Consider the following 23104-nt stretch of genomic DNA (forward strand, 5'->3'; position numbering starts at 1 on the left):
CTCGGAGATAAGGGTATAATGAAAACTAACAGCTCGCATGACAGGAAGAGCATCTGAAAACTGAAGGAAAACTAAAATAATGACCAATCGTCGTTAAGTGTCCAGGACACACATGGGGAAAGCCCTTGACATAAAATCAACCATCACTTCTAGGTGAACAGAATCACTCCAGTTAAATTGCACCCTTCTTGTTTCGACCAGTGATGCTACACAGGTGAGACAAATAATAGAAAATAAAATCAAACCTTCATTGTTAGCCGAACCACTACTATCACGGCCAAAAATTAGGAAAATTTCCCACTATTCCACTCCTTCTTCACTGTATTCATATAGTTACGATCTTCTCTAGAACTCAAACAAAGCTGCAAGTTATCCTAGGAACGTTAGTCTCGGAGCTTGTATTCCATTGGACAAAATATTCGACAAGGTCTAAACTCAACTAGAAGATCACACAAATATTCATTCGCAAAGTAAGGGTAGCACTCGCGAGATCTCATCGACTGTAGTAGAGGTGTTTATCTGCCTGAAATTAAAACTCTGTGTTTGATCGCATATGATGTAATGTTGTTGCTTAATTTAAGGTGTAAGCGGTGCTGATATTCAAGATAGTAAAAGTGGGTTAAAAGCTGTGAGCTGTCTGGGGAAGTTAACCTTGCATTACTGCGCAACTGTTTCACCAGGTATCCAGTCTAGCTTACCAAATTCCCAACCAGACTAACATTAATTATAATCTTTTAATAGTCATACAACAACCGGTGGTATATATACATGTATATATATATATATATAAGAAAATTTAAATTAAAAGAAATAAATCAGTTTATATTTGGACATTTATTTTAACATTTAAAATTTCAGCATATTAAACTTGATTGATAACTGGTGCCTTGTACAGGATTGTGAAAATGTGAGTTTCTAATCTTACGGAACACATGAAATATGGAGCCAAGATTGGGAGACTGCATACAACACTGCATTCATAAAATAACACACGAAGTACGTTGAAACATATGCAAGAGGAAATTAACCACAACCAACCGATTCAATTTTCACCCAAAGAAGTTACGTTCGTAGCACAATCCTGTCCGTCATGTAATTACCACACACTGGTATACTAAATTCATACTAACTCTCTGTGAAATCTTCGCAAAAAGAATAGCTGAGGGCTACTTTGATGATTACACCACATACTACACGTGGTCAACTTGGTTTACACAAAGCATGTAACTCCACAATAATTTTGATAATTAAAATAAATTAGATCGAAAAGCAATTTACAAAAGAAAAACCTCGAATTGGTTACTATCGTCTTACTATTAACCTGATGGGTCAAACAATTGTATAAGCACGTGGTACTGGTCTCACAAAGTACACCCCACGTGGGTTGAACATAAAGAAAAGTTGCTATATTGAAAAATATTGTCAAGACGAGACTTTATAATCTCACGCACATTTATATTGAAGATTGATGATGCTAGTTAGAGTTACTGATCAACACGTGGTTCCACTTTACTCACAAAGTAGTGACAAAGCAACTACCAGAATATATTCTGAACTTCACACTTGAGTTACACTGTGTTGCAATTTAAGATAACATTAGATATTTAGAGCTAAACCTGAAATAAAGGTGATTAAATTTTCAGTTAGGCTGAACTTAAGAAATCCATTGTCCTACGGACTTAGCAGACACGTGCTTAGCCGGAGATCTTACCACTTCAGACGCTCGCTGTGGACAGACCGACTGGTCCCTTCCTGAGGGTGGCTCACAAATACAAACGGAAGTGGCCATAGAGGCAGCTTCCTATACCAACATGACAAGGGACGGACAGGACCATACTAAGAATTGAAACCTCTCTGCTTTTAGAAAGTGTAGCTACCTGTTCCAACGTTGGTCCTACTGTTCTCTAGCAGACAGGCTTGTCTGCTACCCTCAAGCATGCATGTAGAAATACCTTTGCTCATTCATCCTCTCACACAGAAGGGAAGGGGGATGACAGTATCTTATCATATACAGTATATAAACGAAAGCGGATGTAGGTTCCATATGAGGCTGTGTGACATGAATTACATATAAACTGTGTTTTAAAGTGTAGTAGTGTGACAGATCGTTCTTGTTTATGTGTAGAAGTAACACGTTCCACTACTCAGTCTCCTCCCAGATAGTCAGAAACACCACAGTAAATTTAGAAGAGGAATTTATGCAGTAAATGACAACAGATTTAAGAAATTAACATGAAAGGAATCCAACAGAGACCTTTCAATGATTATGAAATCTGTGGACGTCATACCGCAGATCCAATAGTCTGGGATTGAATCTGAAGTCCATCTTAGAACTTTTACTCTCAAATAATTTTCTTTCGCCTCTCTAAGCGATTTGTTAATGTGAAATATACCAAGCTCCACCAACGTTCGTACAGTATACACACCAATAAATTACTTCAAAAGTTGGAAGAAAGCCAGGGCATTTCATTTTGAACTAAGTTATGATTATAAAGCACTGTCGGTTTCATGCCAACGTTCCACTGATAATTTTAGTTTTTCCTATTGTGAAAGCGTCTACTAATGCCAGCGTTTTACGAATTTATGACTTTTTACGTAGCTCATGCAAAGCATCAGTTTCAGTTTGTCATCAGTAGGTGGTCAGCTGATGTATTTAAGCCAACTGTGTACAAATATTTAAACCAAATTTGTATCAGTTTAGTAGGAGAGCTAGAAAGATTTATAGTTTAATTGGATAACGTAAAACTTTGTACATTATTGGCTGTTTTCTGCTAAATGTTCTAGTGACAGAAAGTTCATTTAAGTGAGCTGTTCAAACTAGAGCCCATTTTCCAGAATGTACAACGCAGTGTGCCTTCTAAACATTCTACAGACAAAACAGAAAGTTGTTGGTGTCACGGCGCAGCTAACCTTCACGATTCGGTAACTTACGAAGCAGTCCGAGGGTTCGGTCTCCCACCGATATTGACGTGGAATAAATATGCAAATCCAACGAGTACGTTCATCTGTTCGTTACTTTCGGCACGTGCTGACACAATACGAATGAAGCAGATTGGTTCGTGCTTTGGGATATACTGACAGAAGAGCTTCAGCAGCCATTGCGCCCCTACGTGATGGACAGCGACTTCGAGAAAACAGTAATTTGAGAAGCCACAGCGATTATAGACGAAGCAGCTATTGAGGATTAGAAAGTATTTGTTGCTCCTGGTATCAGCAACTTTTCACCTCATCTGCAGGTCGTGTATAAGCACACTGAGCTATATTTCCTCCCTCCTCTCTTTCTATATGTTAAGGGTTTTTATACATCTGAAGATGGTGTGTTAACATCGCGAAACCGATTGTGGATTGAAAAAATCACTACAAGCGGAAGAGTGTTCCTACCAGGGTTTAAACAGTGCGAATATGCTCCTGTTTAAAAGACTTTGAAAAGTGTGACACCAATTGCCCTATTTTATCTTTCTCAGCATGTTTAAGAATTTTCCCAAAAATTTTGGCATGCATGCATATTCGAGCTCTTTTAAACAAGCAATTCACCTTTCACTGCCACAAGCTCACCTAACGATAATGCTCTCACACCCATCAAATCATCGCTGTAAGGCTCTCATGCCTGTCTGCAACCAACCATTCTCATCTCTTCATTCAGCGTTTCCCATTGTGTTTAGATATTGTACTGGTAAGCAGTCTAGATAAATGTTTAATCCTTCAATAAAGTGAGGTAACTTCATTTTTTTATGAGAAGTAAATTAATGTGGCTACCTTGTTTGTTTTTATATGATAAAGTTGATATATGACAAAATCTTGAAAGCCTTCTTGATAAGCATGAACATTGCTTGATATATTTGATTTCCTTTTGCATTATTGTATGCATATTATTTCTACAGGAAATTCTGTCATTCCTTTTTCAAAAATTTTGTTGGTTCCTATACCAGTATTTCTGTACTTGGATATTCTCTCTGCATCACGTTTTGCTGGATATAAAGCTGATTTTATTGCACAGAGAACATATTTTTGGCATTATTTTTAATTATTTTCTTACCCATGATTTTCCACAGTAGATTAATATATAAAGATCCAAAAGCTGGGTTATGTTTATTAACTCTCAGTTCCAAATTGTTTATTCAATGTAGAGACCATCAAGACTGTCATCTGAAAATTTTGCATTTTAGTTAGTATTTTATCTTTAGAACTGTGATAACATTCCTCTAAATTTGTTGATCTTAATATCACTTGATTTGTGGCTTCTAAATTAAAATCTTGCGTTTCTTCCCATCTCATGGTCATGCAACAAATGTAATATTGATATCTATTGATCTTTCAGGTATCATAAGATTTTTGGTATTTGTGATAATGGAATCTTCAAAGTGACTGAAACATTTTTCTGGTTCTACGATAGTATCAGTATTATTGATGTCAAATGTTTTGATTCTATTTTTGAATGCTGCAGCTTTTCTATTGATATTTGCAGTTTTGTTAAGGAAATCAAACTCCCTAAACTTCTTTGTAAGTTGTTTGTATGCTGTTCTATCTTATCTTGACAATGACTTTTGGAAATTATAAGCATTAAAATTCGCTATGAAAGCCTATTCATCAACTTCTATAATTTTGATCAGTTGAGATTTTTTTAAAGTTTACAATGACCTATGATGTCTCTGTTCCTAAAAATGTCTTTAAGTTCTTTTACAGTTAATGTACTTGGGAGGTTCTAGTAGTATTGTATTATTGTTGCTGAGTATTTCAATGAGCTACAATTTATTAAGTTTGTAATACCCTCAAATTTCCAAACTTTTTGCTCTAGCTGTCAGCTCCATCACTTTTAAATTCCCAGGCTGTCCATTTACATACAACAAAAGTTTATAAGGTTTATGGAGATGAAATTCAGAAACATATTTAACAGACTTTTGTCATCTCTTTTTCTAATCACACTGGCAGATTTTGGACTGTTAGAGAATGAATTTATTGTTTTATCATATGTATAAAGAATTTATATATAAATGGATCCTCTACTTAAGAATATCAATGTAAGCAGCTCTTATTTGTTTAAAAAAGCGTGCTACATGTAAATGTCATGTTAACATTATTGGTTGTGAATATTTGAATACTATCATATGCAGAATATGTTTGTATGGTGCTCAAGAACAAATTAAAATTATTTTATAAGATATATATATAGTAAATTAATTACTGGTTGGACTTTTCACTTTTATGAAGATGCAAAGGTTAAATTGATGTACAAGAGAATCAAGAAATTAAAAAATAACGATAATTAATTTTATGGTCAGAAAATTTTAGTACATATGCAGCTGGTGCTGAATCCCATTACAAATTTTACTTTACTTAGTTTATTTCTGGAGACTAATTATATTTTGTGCTTTCTTCAATATGTAAGCCTCAGGGTAGGCGAACATCCACCCTGTAATTACTATTAAACTTTAAGAATTTTTTTTGTCTGATGTGAGCTAAGTCTCATTAATTTCTTGCAGAATCTTGATGAATGGCCAAATTACTTTTTAAAAAACATAAATAAAAAATTATATATAAAAATAATTTATCTAATAAGTGAATTAATTTGCCTTATTTATTATGGAAGTATTAAAGTGAGTAAAATCAGGAAGAAACGGTGAAGAATGCTCGGAAGGCTTCTCAAAAGTGCTTGAAAATACTATCATTTCACTTTTATTTTTTATTATACATGTGTTATGAAGATAGTGGTCAATTTTTTCCAAAAAATGTAATGCTGCTTTTTTGCGTCCCAAATTGTTATTCTTGTGACATTAATGTAGAGATAAATTTTGATCTTGTGACCCTTCCATTTGGATTACTTTCTTGCATTTTAGTTGCCTGCCAGCGAGTGTGGCCGAGCGGTTCTAGGCTCTTCAGTCTAGAACCGCGCGACAGCTACAGTCACAGGTTCGAATCCTGCCTTGGGCATGCATGTGTGTGATGTCTGTAGATTAGTTAGGTTTAAGTAGTTCTAAGTTCTAGGGGACTGATGTCCTCTGATGTTAAGTCCCATAGTGCTCAGAGCCATTTGAACCAATTTTTTTAGTTGCCTCTCCTTTTTAGTTTTCAACAGTAAAATGTACCTGCATTAAAACCCTCACAAGCGTACTACTATCGTCACGTAATACTTCCTGCCTCCATCACATGGCCACTGTCTCCTTTTCCATCAGCATAAAAAATTGTCAATATGTTTGCATCCAAGATATTTCAAAAATTTTCGAAGACCTTGTTCAAGGCAGAATGAGACAGAGTTGTACCCCACTTTTCTGTCAGAGATTTTTAAAACAGGAAGATATTAGCCTCTTTTGTACTCCGATAGGAGCATTTCTCTACTGGTTCCCTCTTTTTCCCTCTTACAGCAGTGCATGTCATACATATGGAAAGAACTTTAAGGGTCAGCATATTTTCGATACTTTACTTACATTGAATAGAAATGACGCAAAACTAATTATACACCTCATACCGGATTTTAAGTGCAGAAAAATTTTGCATGTGCTTCAGTACAACATGGGGTGGTTCCCAGAACCTTTCTGAAGATAAGTCAGGAATTTTACAGCTCATTCCTTCATGTTACGTCTCTTTAAAAACTACGTTTCCTCCTCACACCGAGGTTCATGTGTGAATTATAAGGGTACAAGTGGCGTAAATTTAAATTCTGTATCTCGGAAACGGCTAAAAATATCAAGAAAATTTTCAAGGTTTTTTTGACACCGGAATCTTAGGAAGATATCGTACAAATTTCACGACTTGGAGCAAATAACCTTACTGCAACCTCTGGTTCGGTTCTGGTACCCATGCATCTGTGTATGCATAGAGACACCGTAAACCACCAGACGATGTGTGGCGAAGGGTGCCATGCACCACTGCTAGTCATTTCCTTTCCTGTTCCACTCGCTCCGTATGAATCCCAATTTCTCGTCCTTTATCTTCGTGGTCCTTATGCGCATTGCGTGCTGGCGGCAATAGAATCGTTCTACAGTCAGCTTCAAATGCCGGAAAAATTTCTTCAATAGTGTTTCTCGAAGAGAACGTCGCCTTCCCTCCAGGGATTCCCATTTGAGTTCCCGAAGAGCCTCAGTAACACATACACGTCGTGCGAACCTACCGGTAACAAATCTAGCAGTCCACATCGGAATTGCTACGATGTCTCCCTTCAATCCGACCCGGTACGGATCCCACACGCTCGAGCACTACTGAAGAATAGGTCACATCAGTGTTCTGTAAGCGGTCTCCTTTGCAAGTGAACCATACTTTCCTAAAATCTTCCCAAGAAATCAAAGTCGACCACAGCTGCAGATTGCTGCCCCCTGTGTACGTCAAAACATTTATGTTTGTAAAGAATGGAAGCGGTCCTATTACACTTCCCTGGAACTCCTGATAATACCCTTGTCTCTGAAGAACACTTGCCGTCGACGACAACGAACTGGGTTCTTTTATTTAAGAAGTCTTGGAGGCACTCACATATTTCTGAATTTATTCCATATACTTTCATTAACAGTCTGCAATTGGGCACCGTGTCTAATGCTTGAAACGTCCCCTTAGAAAAATTAATGAATTACTGTGCTGATAAACCTCTTATATTATTTGATTTTCAAACAGCTCAGCAGAACTGAACGTACTCAGACATTTCGCTCTTTACTTATTCTGATCAACACTAAACTGACACACAATATTTTTAGCGCAACGCAATCTGACTTTCAATAATCCCTACAAAAGAATGGCCCTGACTAACATTAACCTATACCTTTCACAAATCACTTACCTCACAAAAATCTTCGTTACTCGAACTACTGCAATACAGCGAGCGCCACTACTGCCAGCTAAATAAAAGATTCTAACTACTGAAGGCACTAACTACTGATAGGCATAGTTAGAAAATGAAAGATTTTGATAGAGAACAAACAATGTATTTACCTTAATAGTGTTCAAAAGTCACAATATATATATCAGTTCATGACATCCAGTCTTACAAATTTACTTTCTCTGATGGACACACGTCAAGATCATCCACTCTAAAAACTCCACCATCTCTCTCCCCACATCCACCACTGCTGGCGGCTCACCTCCAACTGCGCAACGCTATGCACTGTTAACAGCCAACTGCCCAACACTACAATAGCAAATTCCAACAATGCCACCCAGCCACAGACTGCACACAGCACAGCCAGTGATTTTCATACAGAGTGCTATGTGGCGGTGGCGTTACCAATATAAGAACCTAAACAGCCTACTTACATAGCCCCCATGCTCCCCACAAAAAATTTTACAAATTGTTTTGGGCACTGGCCAATACATATTTGTTAAAATTTTTCACAATTACAATAACAAAGAAATCAAATGCACACACTTATTGATACAATGTTGGTCAAAAGCTAAAATTATCTCACAGTCCATAAAGGCAGTCCTGATCGTTCATCACAGTAAAATTGCAGTGTTTTTCTCAAAGTCTGAGCAGTAAAAGAAAATGCACACGGAAGTAATAGATTTCCGTGCATTCTTGAAGAAGTAGTGTTGTCCTTCCAACGGAAAGACAGTGCTAACTCGTGACATGCAGACAAGTAATGGGCCACAACAGAGCAAACCCACAGTAGAGTCAGTCGAAGTTGAAGAATATTGATACGTAGGTCATCACAGAGCAGACCACTGTAGTCTTGTTAGAGATTACGGTATTGGTGGGCCACCAGTGGTGCAGACCCACTGCAGTCCTTGTAGAAATAATGGTAATGGTGGGCCATCGAAGATGCAGACCCACTGTAGTCCTTGTAGAGACGGCCAGCAGCCATCTGTTGCGACTGTGCAGGTGCACAATCAGCATCGAAGAGTCTTGTGGGCAATATAGCAAGTCCATAAACCACCACTTGTGCACTCACAAAGTTTTTGGAGTTGACCTTAGAACCAGCAATGCTGTTAACCAGTCCCTTGCTGAATGATTAACACACGTGCAACCACTAACAGTCCCCCCCCACGTGTGCAGTGAAATGAAACTTAATTTGATGAACTGGTGTCAATTACAATTTTATAACATGAGAATAAAATCACAAAGGTACAGAAAACATCATTAAAAACATACTAATACAGATAACAATTGTAGTAATACAGGCTTAACAAAAGAATAGAAATAAACATATACATCACTGTTACAGGAATTATGAATAAGTAAATATATAAATGGTCAGAATATGTCTAAACATCTTTACAAAGTAAATAACATATTATAAATGCAAATTATATTAGAGGATAACAGTGAATGTAGTTGAGTATTAGAAAAATTCTACAACTTAAGTCTTATCAGATAAACGCATTAAGACAGGAAGAACACAAACACATAAGGTTACACAAACACATAGCGGAATAAAACAAAAGGAAAGGACAGGGTTTGTTTTACCGCAGTATTTTGCAAAAAAAACTTTCTTTACTTCTTGGAGATCTCCCTTCATTCATCATTATTCCCAAAAAGTCTTATCTAAACCTGATTTCTGTATTCTATTCGTATTTCTTTCAAAATAATTATTTCTCAGTGTACAATACTCATTTTGGCCTAATTTTTTTTCATATAACTTCTCAATGCATTCTTTCCATATTCTCCATAGTTAGTTTCTTATATAGTCTACCCCCTCTTAAGCTTACTTAAATCTACTGAGCTCAGATATACGGGGTGAGTCACCTAACGTTACCGCTGGATATATTTCGTAAACCACATCAAATACTGACGAATAGATTCCACAGACCGAACGTGAGGAGAGGGGCTAGTGTAACTGGTTAATACAAACAATAAAAAAATGCACGGAAGTATGTTTTTTAACACAAACCTACGTTTTTTTAAATGGAGCCCCGTTAGTTTTGTTAGCACATCTGAACACATAAACAAATACGTAATCACTGCCGTTTGTTGCACTGTAAAATGTTAATTACATTGGGAGATATTGTAACCTAAAGTTGACGCTTGAGTACCACTTCTCCGCTGTTCGATTGTGTGTATCGGAGAGCACCGAATTACGTAGGGATCCAAAGGGAACGGTGATGGGCCTAAGGTACAGAAGAGACTGGAACAGCACATTACGTCCACATGCTAACACCCTTTTATTGGTCTTTTTCACTGACGCACATGTACATGTACATGAGCGGTGAGGTACACGTATACACGTGGTTTCCGTTTTCAATTACGAAGTGGAATAGAGTGTGTCCCAACATGTCAGGCCAATAGATGTTCAATGTGGTTGCCATCATTTGCTCCACACACTTGCAACCTCTGGCATAATGAATGTCGTACACGCCGCAGTACATCTGGTGTAATGTCGCAGCAGGGTGCCACAATACATTGTTTCATATCCTCTGGGGTTCTAGGCACATCACGGTACACATTCTCCTTTAACGTACCCCACAGACATAAGTCCAGAGGTGTAAGATCAGGAGAACGGGCTGGCCAATTTATGCGTCCTCCACGTCCTATGAAACGCCGGTCGAACATCCTGTCAAGGGTCAGCCTAGTGTTAATTGCGGAATGTGCAGGTGCACCATCATGCTGATACCACATACGTCGATGCGTTTCCAGTGGGACATTTTCGAGCAACGTTGGCAGATCATTCTGTAGAAACGCGATGTATGTTGCAGCTGTTTGTTACAACACGCAACTGAACGTCGGAGGTTTCAAGCGTCAACTTTAGGTTACAATACCTCCCGATGTAATTAACATTTTACAATGCAACAAACGGCACTGATTACATATTTGATTATATGTTCAGATGTGCTAACAAAACTAACGGGGTTCCATTTAAAAAAAAAACGTAGGTTTGTGTTAAAAAACATACTTCCGTGCATTTTTTTATGGTTTGTATTAACCTATTACACTAGCCCCTCTCCTCACATTCGGTCTGTGGAATCGATTCGTCAGTATTTGATGTGGTTTACGAAATAAATCCAGCGGTAATGTTAGGTGACTCACCCTGTATATACTAATGGATGAGGCAATGCAGCAGTACAAAACAATTAACACAAACCGCAATGAAAAAAAAATGCAAACTGGCAAAGCAAGCAGCAGTATATCTAAAATAGCAGAGCAAATGCAACATTACAACGAATATGAGCCAATGTGCAGCAACAAGAAAAATAAATCACTAGTAAAACTGGCTTAACAGAGTAATACAAAGTCTAATTCAGTAACACTATGCCTGGAAAAGAGCACCAGCAAATGCACTAAAGTCAACAATGCAGGTAAGGGAAATGTCTATTCACATCTTAATGTCTATGTAATTAAAGTGGTGCACCACAACAAGTTATTCTACCAAAAAAATTACGAGGTAGTTGAAAAGAAAATTATGTATACAGTTACTGTTATTAGTCCCTTGTTATTGTTCTTTCCTTTCCAAGTGCTCCTTTTTCGAAGAATGTGGATCATAAAATTATTATTTAATAGATTGGTTGGCAGAAAGTGCTCACATTAGCAAATGCATTTAATTTTATTTTATAAAACCAATGCTCCAACACAGGTGGAAACCAGATATCAAATGAAATAAGCACCTATGTAAACCAAAGCTCAAAAACATCATTCAATAGCCATGTGGCATTTCATAAGTCAGTAGAAATTCTCTCAACTCTCATAGAAAGACACTTGTCATAATCAGGTGTGCAGAAGTAAGAATATTTCCCATCAATTCATGAGCATTTCACTAAGTAGCTCCACAATGTAATCATATGTTTCCAAGTAATGAGCGTGTCGTATTTGCGATGCTTTCTGTAAAGGAATGTCAATAGCGAGGTTAATGGCCTCTTTTTTTTCACCTAATGGCTTTTTTCTCCAAGCGACTATCGCTCAGCTGGGCGCCCAATATGCATTACGTCAAGGTCACTTACCTTCCTTAACGAAACATTTACGACAGCGGTCTCCGCTACAGTGACAGTTTGATACCAATAAAAATTCACAGGTCGAAAAATTACGGTAGAAATGTGTAGAAACGAAATCTCATGAATAGCAGTGCTGATATACATTCACGCATGTACACACGTTTCATAACTCTTAAAGTACGATTCTTGGTTTCCAACATCCTTTTTCTCAAATCAGTGTCCCTAACCACTACTCATTATTCCATACCTTATTACTCATATACATATTCGTCGACACTTCTTCGATATTTCATCATAATAAATACATATCATAATAAACATACATCAACAGCATAATACACATCGTCATCGTAACAACATCATAACACCTGAGTCAAATCTCAAAATCGTCGTAGCTTCCTCCAATAATTTCAAAACCTAAAAAGAATTTTCTGCCCATTTCAATAGTGTCATCTACCTCAAACGTGCTTTAAAATCATGATCCCATACCAAACACATCATTCAAAGCTCACATAGTATCACAATGGTTCTGAAAAATATGAAGAGTTCACAAAGTACATACAAAATACAATTCCATAAGTGTGAAGTTATCCAACTGTGTAATTGCGTAAACATGTGTCACTGACATAGTAAAAAAAAAGTTTGTCTCTCTCAGTTAAATGATCATATAGCTGTTTAATTTATGTGTTAGAGAAATATGGTACCGATGTGTAAAGTGGTATAAGCAAATACCATATTACCTAGGGCTCCTTGCGCTTGCTACACACATAGTACATAAAGGAGGCGTGTACCCCCCTGAGGATTAATATAATTAAGCCCTTAGGTGTTACAGATTACAGCAATCGAATGAAATGTATCACGGAAAACCTTTGTATCTTTGTAATTCAAAAATCTTTAAACATAAAAGTTTTAAGTACAAAATTAATCACTCAAATGCGTGTCCTTTAGCGCTAAATGTGCGTCTTGCTGTAAGATAATTCTGTGGAAGTGTCGTAGCTATCGTCGTCTGCAAGCAAAGTTCTGCTGAAGTCAATGTACTCACCTCATCATAAACAAAAGTTAAATGCTTTGCGTATAGATATCGTAGTTATTACGCTTATTGCCGTGATGAAGAAAGTACTGTACTGTAATGTATTGTTGTGCTGCGGAAAAGGCTGTCTCCCTGTGGCTATACCACAAAGTTACTACTAAAACATGTTTTACTTTCCAGAAGAATTCAGAAAAACTGTGCACATATATAACAGATACAGCTCAAAATCAATAATGTAAATTGTGTCATTCAATAGTAGTGTCGTGATATAATCGTGTACCTGTCAAGTAAACTAACCACTGTGTCATCTGGTATCTCTCAGAAAGTACTTTAAATAAAGAATGTCTTTTCAACTAAACCAAAATGTTGCATTAAAATCTCATTAGCAGTATATGTTCTAAGTATGTAAGCCTTACAGTCATTAAGTAATCGTGCAACTAACAAGCAAGAATGTACACACACAGTAACACTGTGTCCTCTGTTCACTATAGCAATGCATTTGTAATTACTTGTCTAAATGAGTTCCCTAGGTTCTTGACTGGATAGTTAACTTTAAACATTGTTGCTTGTTAACAGTTTCTAATTCTGACAAAGCATGCTAGTAACGTGAAGTGAAAAATTTTATAGCAAACACTAAGTTAAAAAACAGATTATCTCTCAATAAACGGTTTTTCATATGAAATCCGGTGCAATCTTTTACCCTTTCCAGTGCACAGAGTTTCAACTTCATAGCAATTATCTTGTGGTATACGTCGGTAAAGAATACTGGAATTCTTCTCAAGGTTAGCATCAATGTTATTTTTCTCTGAGCCAGCCGGTGCATGTGGCTGCCTGCGGTGCGACTCATTGTCTGTCTCTTTGTTGGCACGCGTCGTTGTTGGGATTTGGAGATCTAACTTCTACAAATTCACCTTGCCAAGAGGGCCCAGCCCTGTTTGAATCCCACCAGTCCTGATGAAATTCAGGTCTGTCGTTATGATTATATCGTCTGTCGTCATGTCGGTAGTTTCTTTCTTGTCGGTTAAGTGGTGGAGAATTTCTCCCTGAATTATCACTGCACGGTGGACCAATGCGTCTGAAGTTATTCTGTCTCCCGTGATAATAATAGTTCTGGTTGCCATATTGTCTGTTTCTATGATTGTCTCTGTGATAGTCATTACCGCAGAGAGGTGATCTTTCCCTGTAATTATTACTACTCTGCCAATGGTTGTCATACGGGTGGTGTCTGTTTTGGTTACGATTTACGTTGTAAGAATAGCCTTGTCATGTCCAGTTATTATTTCTTTCATCGTGGAATTGTGACGGATGTGACCTGTAATTGTTGTGTTCTTGTTTTCACGTCCTGCAATTGTCAGTGTCAATATCCAGTTCTTGTAACAGTCGCTGAAAAGCTTCAATGTCGTCTTTGCAACGTCCTGCCAAAATAATATGTCGTAAATGTTCAGGCAATTTGATTAAGCAAATGCAGATGAGTTCTGAGGGGCTGTATGGGTTTGACAGGTTCTGATTCTTGTGCTACATGTCTTCAATTATTTGACAAGACTTGAAAATTCAGATTGTTCGAAATGTTTCATCATTATGGTGCTATGTTTTACTCGGTCTTGTGTAGTTTGAGACCAATCTGCTGAGAGGTTCAAATGGTTCAAATGGCTCTGAGCACTATGGGACTCAACTACTGTGGTCATAAGTCCCCTAGAACTTAGAACTACTTAAACCTAACTAACCTAAGGACATCACACACATCCATGCCCGAGGCAGGATTCGAACCTGCGACCGTAGCGGTCGTGCGGTTCCAGACTGCAGCGCCTTTAACCGCTCGGCCACTCCGGCCGGCTTCTGCTGAGAGGAAGGCATGATAAAATTCTCCTTCACTGTGACAATCGTGAATAACCGATCGCATTCTTACTGCTGGTTAATTCTCTAAATAGCCACACATAAATTCTAACTTGTGCTCCAATGACCAGTTGGGAGGAAAACATTGAGAGAATTGATGGAGCCATGCTTGTGGATGAATGTCGCTGCCAGAATTCTTAAATGTTTAGAATTTACGTGTAGTAATGAACAGCTTATAGTCAAAATCATCATGTCGGCGAGCCGCATATCGGTCATTGTTACTTCTTTTCGGCGGTTCCATCTCAAAATTTGGTGCACCTTGCCAATTTCTTTCATAATTTCCGAAGTGCCCTGTTTTGTTATTTTCTCGCTGTTCCGTATTTCTATGTCCCTCTTCCCGTGTTGGAGCGCGAGTCTCCTCTGAAATATGCAATTGTTGTATTATTTGTGCCAACTGATCTTGTACTTCCCGGATTTCTGTTTTGTGTTGCGTATTAATTTGGTTCTGATTTTGTTTGAATTGCCTAATTTGTTCGTACTCTTCTGTGTCATTGAACGCTACGGGTCTTGTGTCATTCAGATCATCATCTACCTTTGTAGGTAAGTTAGTGAACTGATCCGAAAGTTCGGCTACTTTCTCCGATAATGAACTGATTTCCTCAGTGTGTTTTTCTGAACCAAGTTTCAGAGTGTCCATCTGTGTTGAAATCGTATCTACTGTGTCCTTTAAGTTTTCCTGAGCTTTTGCAAGTTGCATAACCGAATCAGTAGATGAAACTGAGTCAATTTTAGCTTGCAAGGTGTCGTGATTTTCATGAACAATAGTTTGCAGTTCTTTTATGGCTGCTTCGTGATTCCGTAATGCATTTTCATGACGCGAAAAAATAGGTTGAAAATGCTCACAAATTTGTGTTTTTATGTCATTACAAACTATTTGACATTTAGATTCGATTTTAAGTAACTCAGGAGTTAAACCTTCACGTGTTTGTTGAAGTGTGGTGTCTAACTTTTGAAGCTGTTGTTGTGACTGTTTTTGATTTTGTTCCATTGCGTCTAACTTTTGAAGATTTTGTTCCATTGTGTCTAACTTTTGAAGATGTTGTTCCATTGTGTCTAACTTTTGCTGTGTTTGTCTCTGATTTTGTTCCATTATGTCTAACTTTTGAAGCTTTTGTCCCATTTGTTGCATTAATTGTAATAACAATGCACTGGTGTCTGAAACGTGTTCCTCAGTGCTATTTGGCAGTGCATGTAACCGCCAATATTCGCATATTGAAAAGCAGATAATGTGTCTTGACTTATTTGAGAAAACGGTGGGGACGCAAAACCTGAATCTATAGTATATGCAAGATTGTGTCCTGCCATTTCGGAATCCTGGGGCGAGCTATTGCCGACCGATCGATCGATAATGCTTCCCTGTTCACTAATTGTTTCACTGTTTACGCCATTATTTGCCGCCCGCTCCATTTCCCTATGCACAATTACCAAATTTCTACTTTCATTGTCTGTTAATTCATTACACAGTGGTGCTGATAAGCTACGTTCGTTGTCACTATTATTTCTCAGTTTACTTTGGAGCCTAGTGTTACGTTTTTCACACGCCATTATTGTCACCATATTTCACACGATAACACAAAAAAGCACAATTTGAAGAACAAAATAAGAAAACACATTAACATAGCACTGAAACTATTACCTAGTTAATTGCAAGCGCAGCTGCGCAATACTTGGTTCAAATCTACATGCATGCTAGGACTGTTTTACTGTACAAGAATGAAAAGCTGCAGCTACAAAGGAAATTCTCTCTATAATTACGCGCTAGCAATAAACAATAGCTACACTAATTACACAAACTACAAGAAAAAATCAGAAGATTCCAGTGAGGTATCCTCGGCTAGGGGTCCACATATAAAAAGTCCCCTTAGAAAAATTAATGAATTACTGGGCTGATAAACCTCTTACTTTATTTGATTTTCAAACAACTGAGCAGAACTGAACGTACTCTGACGTTTCGCTCTTTACCTATTCTGATCAACATTAAACTGTCACACAATATTTTTAGCGCAACGCAATCTGACTTTCAATAATCCCTACAAAAGACTGGCCCTGATTAACATTGACCTATACCTTTCACAAATCACTTACCTCACAAAAATCTTCGTTAGTCGAACTACTGCAATACAGCGAGCGCCACTACTGCCAGCTAAATAAGGCACTAATTACTGACAGGCATAGTTAGCAAATGAAAGATTTTGATAGAGAACAATGTATTTACCTTAATAGTGTTTAAAAGCCATAATATATATAGCAGTTCATGACATCCAGTCTTACAAATTTACTGTCTCTGATGGACACACGTCAAGATCATCCGTTCTCAAAACTCCGCATTTCTCTTCCCACATCCACCACTGCTGGTGGCTCGTCTCAAACTGCGCAACGCTACGCGCTGTTAACAGCCAACTACTTACACTACAATAGCAAATTCCAACAATGCCACCCAGCCACAGACTGCACACAGCACAGCCAGTGATTTTCATACAGAGCGCTACGTGGCGGTGGCGTTACCAATATAAGAACCCAAACAGCCTACTTACATGCTTTCTAAAAGTCTAGATATGTGGTACTTGCCTGTTGACCTTCATCCATAATTCCTAGTAAATCATGTGAGAAAAGGGGAAGCTGAGTTCCGCACAATCATTGCTTTTTAAAACAATGCTGATATCGGGACGTAAGCTTCTCATACCGCGAAGGTTTTCAGTTTTTCTCATGAACTGCCCACGAACTAAATGGTGCCTACATAACTCCCTTAAACTGCAAATTAGGTGACATATAATGCAAAAAGGACCAACCAGTTTACTCCAGTTGCCTAAGATGAACGAAATGTGTAATATTTAAAGTTTGACACTGCACTGTAGGATAGCTACAGTAAGACTATCCTTTTGTGGGGTATACAAGTGGTCCCTGGCCCAAGGGCTATTCAAATCAATTCACCATACTTTTGTATTACCAATAAACCAGATGTATGAGCCCCGAAAAATCTCGTTTTTATGTGCTGCGTTTTGCAACATGATAGCGCATGCCGTTGCATGTGTACCGATCTCTATATCTGCTGTCCTTCTTGATGCTGCAATTTTAGTGGGCAGAAGTGCACAATACAGATTGGAAAGGAGTCATCTCTCTCTTCTGTTTGTCTTTTTCTCTCTCTCTCTGTTGTGCCGTGTTCGGCATTATGGCCTAGGCTAACAACACCCGAACTGTTATTCTAGGTTGGCCACACTTGCTATCGACGTTACTTGAGACCTCCCTGACAGAGGAAAGGGTTTATATGCGCGATAGCAGTGCGGAAATGAAGGGCAGAGACAGTGAATTGGACTGAGTACTGCGAAAAAAGAGGCAGTTGTCGCTGACTGTGAAGGAACGCCCGACACGGACAGACTGTATGCGTACTTGGCTGTACCTAAGCAGGAGGGACCATGGTCAGTCAAATGTCGGAGGAATGTCATTACGTATGCTTGGTACGAACGCACTGTGCTCTTAAGAAATGTGAGTGGAAGCATAGACACTGTGTGTCGACACTGTGTCGGACATTCAGTTTCTTCAGCCGGCCGATGTGCCCAAGCGGTTCTAGGCGCTTCAGTCAGAAACCGCGCTGCTGCTACGGTCGCAGGTTCGAATGCTGCCTCGGGTATGGATGTGTGTGATGTCCTTAGGTTAGTTAGGTTTACGTAGTTCTAAGTCTAGGGGACTGATCACCTCCGATATTAAGTCCCATACTGCTTAGAGCCATTTGAACCATTTTTGAACCTTCAGGAGTGTGTACTGGTGGTTCTCTCCCCGGTTCATCATTTTCCGTTCTTATGGTGTACCGTTACTTGCTCACGAAACCGTTAGTATATATTTCATGAGCTAGGTGAGCTGTAGGGATTCAATACTTACGTATACCCACTTTGTTACAGAAGCATTTGCTTGAGATAAACTGCTCTGTGTTACCTGCCTTCTATGTGTAGTACTATAGATATTTCATTGAAACGGGTATGATGTACGCTTGCTTCATTCTTACATCATAACACGCTTGTAGAGGGCACATATAATAGTGAAACTTTGTGGTGCTTGTTTCTAACACTTCTCTGTTTCAGATGCACCATGAGATATTGTAATCCATTTGTCATGTTACGAAGAAAGTCGATGGTTGATGATATAAATACTGCATATAATGGCGTAGTTGCTTGGTTGGTTGATTTGAGGAAGGGATCCAAACAGCTAGGTCATCGGTCCCATAATGGTGTTGTGTCACGAATATAAGTATGCTATGTAAAAAGGGAAGGAACCGATCCTAATATTATTTCCATTATATGTGCAATAGTGCGTGCTATACCAAGCGATTTCGAATGTTGTGAGTTGAGTAAAGTCTAAAGCCCTCTGTAAACTTACTACTATCGTTGTAGCTATTTTTCTGGTAGTACTTCTTGAGTTTTGATGCCCTTTAAGTAATTGGAGTAAATTTTAATTGATGTAGATCTATTACGTTCCACAGAAAGTGTCAGGTTGAGTTATCTGAGCAGTCTTGAAAGTTTGTTTACGTCTATATTCCTGAAGTGAATAATTATCGTGTTTCGGAGTTATTAATTTCCTGATTATTTGTATATGCGTAAATTTTTTAAAGCTGTGAGAATATTAATAAATGTGGGATGTGTTAATGTAGTTTTGATTCAATCAAGCGTTTCCACCCTTTCTTATTCTGTGGCCCCAGTAAATGTTGCAGTATCAATCTATCTGTGTGTGTCAGTCCGAAGATTCCGCGTCTCCATCCTCCAGCACTTCTCGAAATACAAATGGGCCCTTTCAAACTGGCCATCCACTACGGTATGGGTAAAAGGTAAGCTCATTTCAAACCGGACTCGCGGAGCGGCCAGGAATCCGGCGTCGCTGCCGGGCGCCGGACCTGAAGTACGGCCCGCGGCGTGACCTCTGACCTACGGCCGCAGGGAGGCAGCAGGCGCGCCGGTAAAAAGGCGCACCTCGGCGAGCACGCGATGGCCGGCGCCGCACATAAATTTCCGCCGGCGCGGCGCGGCGTTCCACGGCGCAGCTGCCCGCGGCCGACGCTCCGGGCACTCGGCCTCCGCGGCGGCCGCTCCCGGCCACTGCCGACCGCCGCTGTCTGTGCGCCGGACAACGAGTAACGCCCTTCTCGTGTTTACGCTCGCCGACTGTGGTGCGCGAACTGTAAGACCTTCGGTACACACACTATCAGATTATTTGACTTGATTCCGTATTTCTGGATTTCCGGAAAGCTTTTGACACCGTTCCTTCAAAATGGTTCAAATGGCTCTGAGCACTATGCGGCTTAACTTCTGAGGTCATCAGTCGCCTAGAACTTAGAACTAATTAAACATAACTAACCTAAGGACATCACACACATCCATGCCCGAGGCAGGATGCGAACCTGCGACCGTAGCGGTCGCTCGGCTCCAGACTGTAGCGCCCAGAGCCGTACGGCCACTCCGGCCGGCCACACCGTTCCTCACAACCGACTTCTAATCAAGCTGCGGGCCTATGGTGTATCGTCTGTTGTGCGACTGGATTCGTGATTTCCTGTCAGGAAGGTCGCAGTTCGTAGTAATAGACGGCAAATCATCGAGTAAAACTGAAGTGATATCAGGTGTTACCCAGGGAAGCGTCCTGGGACCTCAGCTGTTCCTGATCTATATAAATGACCTGGGTGACAATCTGAGCAGTTCTCTTAGGTTGTTCGCAGATGATGCTGTAATTTACCGTCTAGTAAGGTCATCCGAAGACCAGTATCAGCTGCAAAGCGATTTAGAAAAGATTGCTGTATGGTGTGGCAGGTGGCAGTCGACGCTAAATAACGAAAAGTGTGAGGTGGTCCACATGAGTTCCAAAAGAAATCCGTTGGAATTCGATTACTCGATAAATAGTACAATTCTCAAGGCTGTCAATTCAACTAAGTACCTGTGTGTTAAAATCACGAACAACTTCAGTTGGAAAGGCCACATACATAATATTGTGGGGAAGGCGAGCCGAAGGTTGCGTTTCATTGGCAGGTCACTTAGAAGATGCAACAAGTCCAGTAAAGAGACAGCTTGCACTACACTAGTTCGTCCTCTGTTAGAATATTGCTGCGCGGTGTGGGATCCGTGCCAGGTGGGATTGACGGAGGACATCGAAAGGGTGCAAAAAAGGGCAGCTCGTTTTGTATTATCACGTAATAGGGGAGAGTGTGTGGCAGATATGATACGCGAGTTGGGATGGAAGTCATTATAGCAAAGACGTTTTTCGTCGCGGCGAGATCTATTTACGAAATTTCAGTCACCAACTTTCTCTTCCGAATGCGAAAATATTTTGTTGAGCCCAACCTACATAGGTAGGAATGATCATCAAAATAAAATAAGAGAAATCAGAGCTCGAACAGAAAGGTTTAGGTGTTCGTTTTTCCCGCGCGCTGTTCGGGAGTGGAATGGTAGAGAGATAGTATGATTGTGGTTCGATGAACCCTCTGCCAAGCACTTAAATGTGAATTGCAGAGTAGTCATGTAGATGTAGATGTAGATGTAGATGTCGCTCTAACGAAGTAGGCGAGTGTCAGCAATTATGTCTCGTGGTCTTATCGTGGCGTCTTTATCATCTGCCATTAGGTCAGACGATAGAAACGCCATTTGCACGCTTCGAGTAGCAGATTGACGGTGGCCAACTTTAAACAGAACTTGATTAATTTTCACACACATTTATTAAAATTGTAACAAGCATAAGTATTATGTATCTTGATTCTGGATGCTATTCACAATTGACACTCTGAAGTTCCTTTGGTATTGGTACGTTAATCTTATTCTCACATATCTCTGATACTTGACTAAGTGTCTATACATTTATCTTCATGGCTATATACAGGAATATGATAATCTTCTTAGGTGCAGACAAATGCAGACTGGTACAGACTGGTGCAGATAAAAGCAGACTGGTACAGACTGATGCAGACTGGTACAGACTGGTGCAGACTCCGGCCGGCTGTGAGTTCTTAGCCTCAGCGATTTTCTTACCTAAGCTGTTTCAGATATTTTAAATAACCATCTTATTTCATTATTTTGATCTTAGCAATATCTCCCTTGGCCATCATCTGTTACTTGCATCAAAGTAAAAATTTTAACGACCTCGACAAAATGTTGAATGCAAACCTGCAAGTATTCAACACCTACTACTCCAAGTTGCATCTACATCCAAACCCTTACAAAACGATTCGCATCATAAAGCACCGTAACAAAATAGATACAAATCGAAAACTGTAACTCTCCAACGAATGATCAAGGTCTTTGCGTGAGGATAAGCCAAAATACCTGTGAGTGAAATTACGTCGCACTCTAACGTATAACTACCATCTACAAGACACAAAACAGAAACTAAAATCTCGTAATGCTATCCTGTCGAACCCGGTTCAAACGACGTGTTGTTGTGAAGTGAGGACACTGAAGGCTTCGGTACTACCTCTTGTCTACAGCGTGGCTGAAAACTGTTCACTGGTCTGTATGACAAGTGCACACGTATCTGAAGTGGACGTCCAACTAAAGGTGATAATACAGATAATCTGTGGAATACTCAAGGCCACCCCATGTGCCCGGCTCCCTGTCCTAGTAAACACACATCCCCCTGAAATTAGGCGATCACAGTTACCCACAACAACATGCAGAAAAATCATAAGGAATCCAGACCTCCCTATATACCAGGCTCTGCCAGGTACTTAAATGTGATTTACGGAATATCCATGTAGATGTAGACCAAGAACCTGCAACCCTAAACAGATTTAAATACAAGTCAACTTTAAGGAAAATCGGCAAAGAACTGGAAGGCTTCGTACCGAAGACGGCCTGGAAAGATCTATGGGTTGCAAGTGGAGATAAGAACCAAAATATGGTGACGACCCCAACAAAAAGATCGATGGATTCAACTCACCGCGGAAATTGTCGACTATTTGCTCGTGTGTGGGGTACATGGCTGTGAAGACGACGTGAAGGACTTACCTGACTCTCCGATCAGCCACAGAGTGGCTCAAGAATATTTCTAATACTGTATAGTATTGTAAGAAGATATGTAAAGGATATTACAACTCATGTAGCGCTATCAGAGTATTTTAGTTAATACACTATGTGCTGAATGCCTTTTTGAATCCCGAACGAGTAAAATAAATCACAGCAAAACTGCAAACATGTAACTTGTGTGTGGAGGAAGGAACACGTTATGATGTCCTTTATAACGGTTTTGTGGTGGGGGAATCACAATGTCCTATAATTCGAGTTCTGGACGCTCAGAACGGTATTTCGGCTGGGAACGCACAGAAGGGCAACCTTGTCTTCCAATCGGAAGACGGTCCGTGGACACATCCCAGCT

This window comes from Schistocerca piceifrons, chromosome 3, assembly GCF_021461385.2.
Source record: "Schistocerca piceifrons isolate TAMUIC-IGC-003096 chromosome 3, iqSchPice1.1, whole genome shotgun sequence".
Classification (NCBI taxonomy): Eukaryota; Metazoa; Arthropoda; class Insecta; order Orthoptera; family Acrididae; genus Schistocerca; species Schistocerca piceifrons.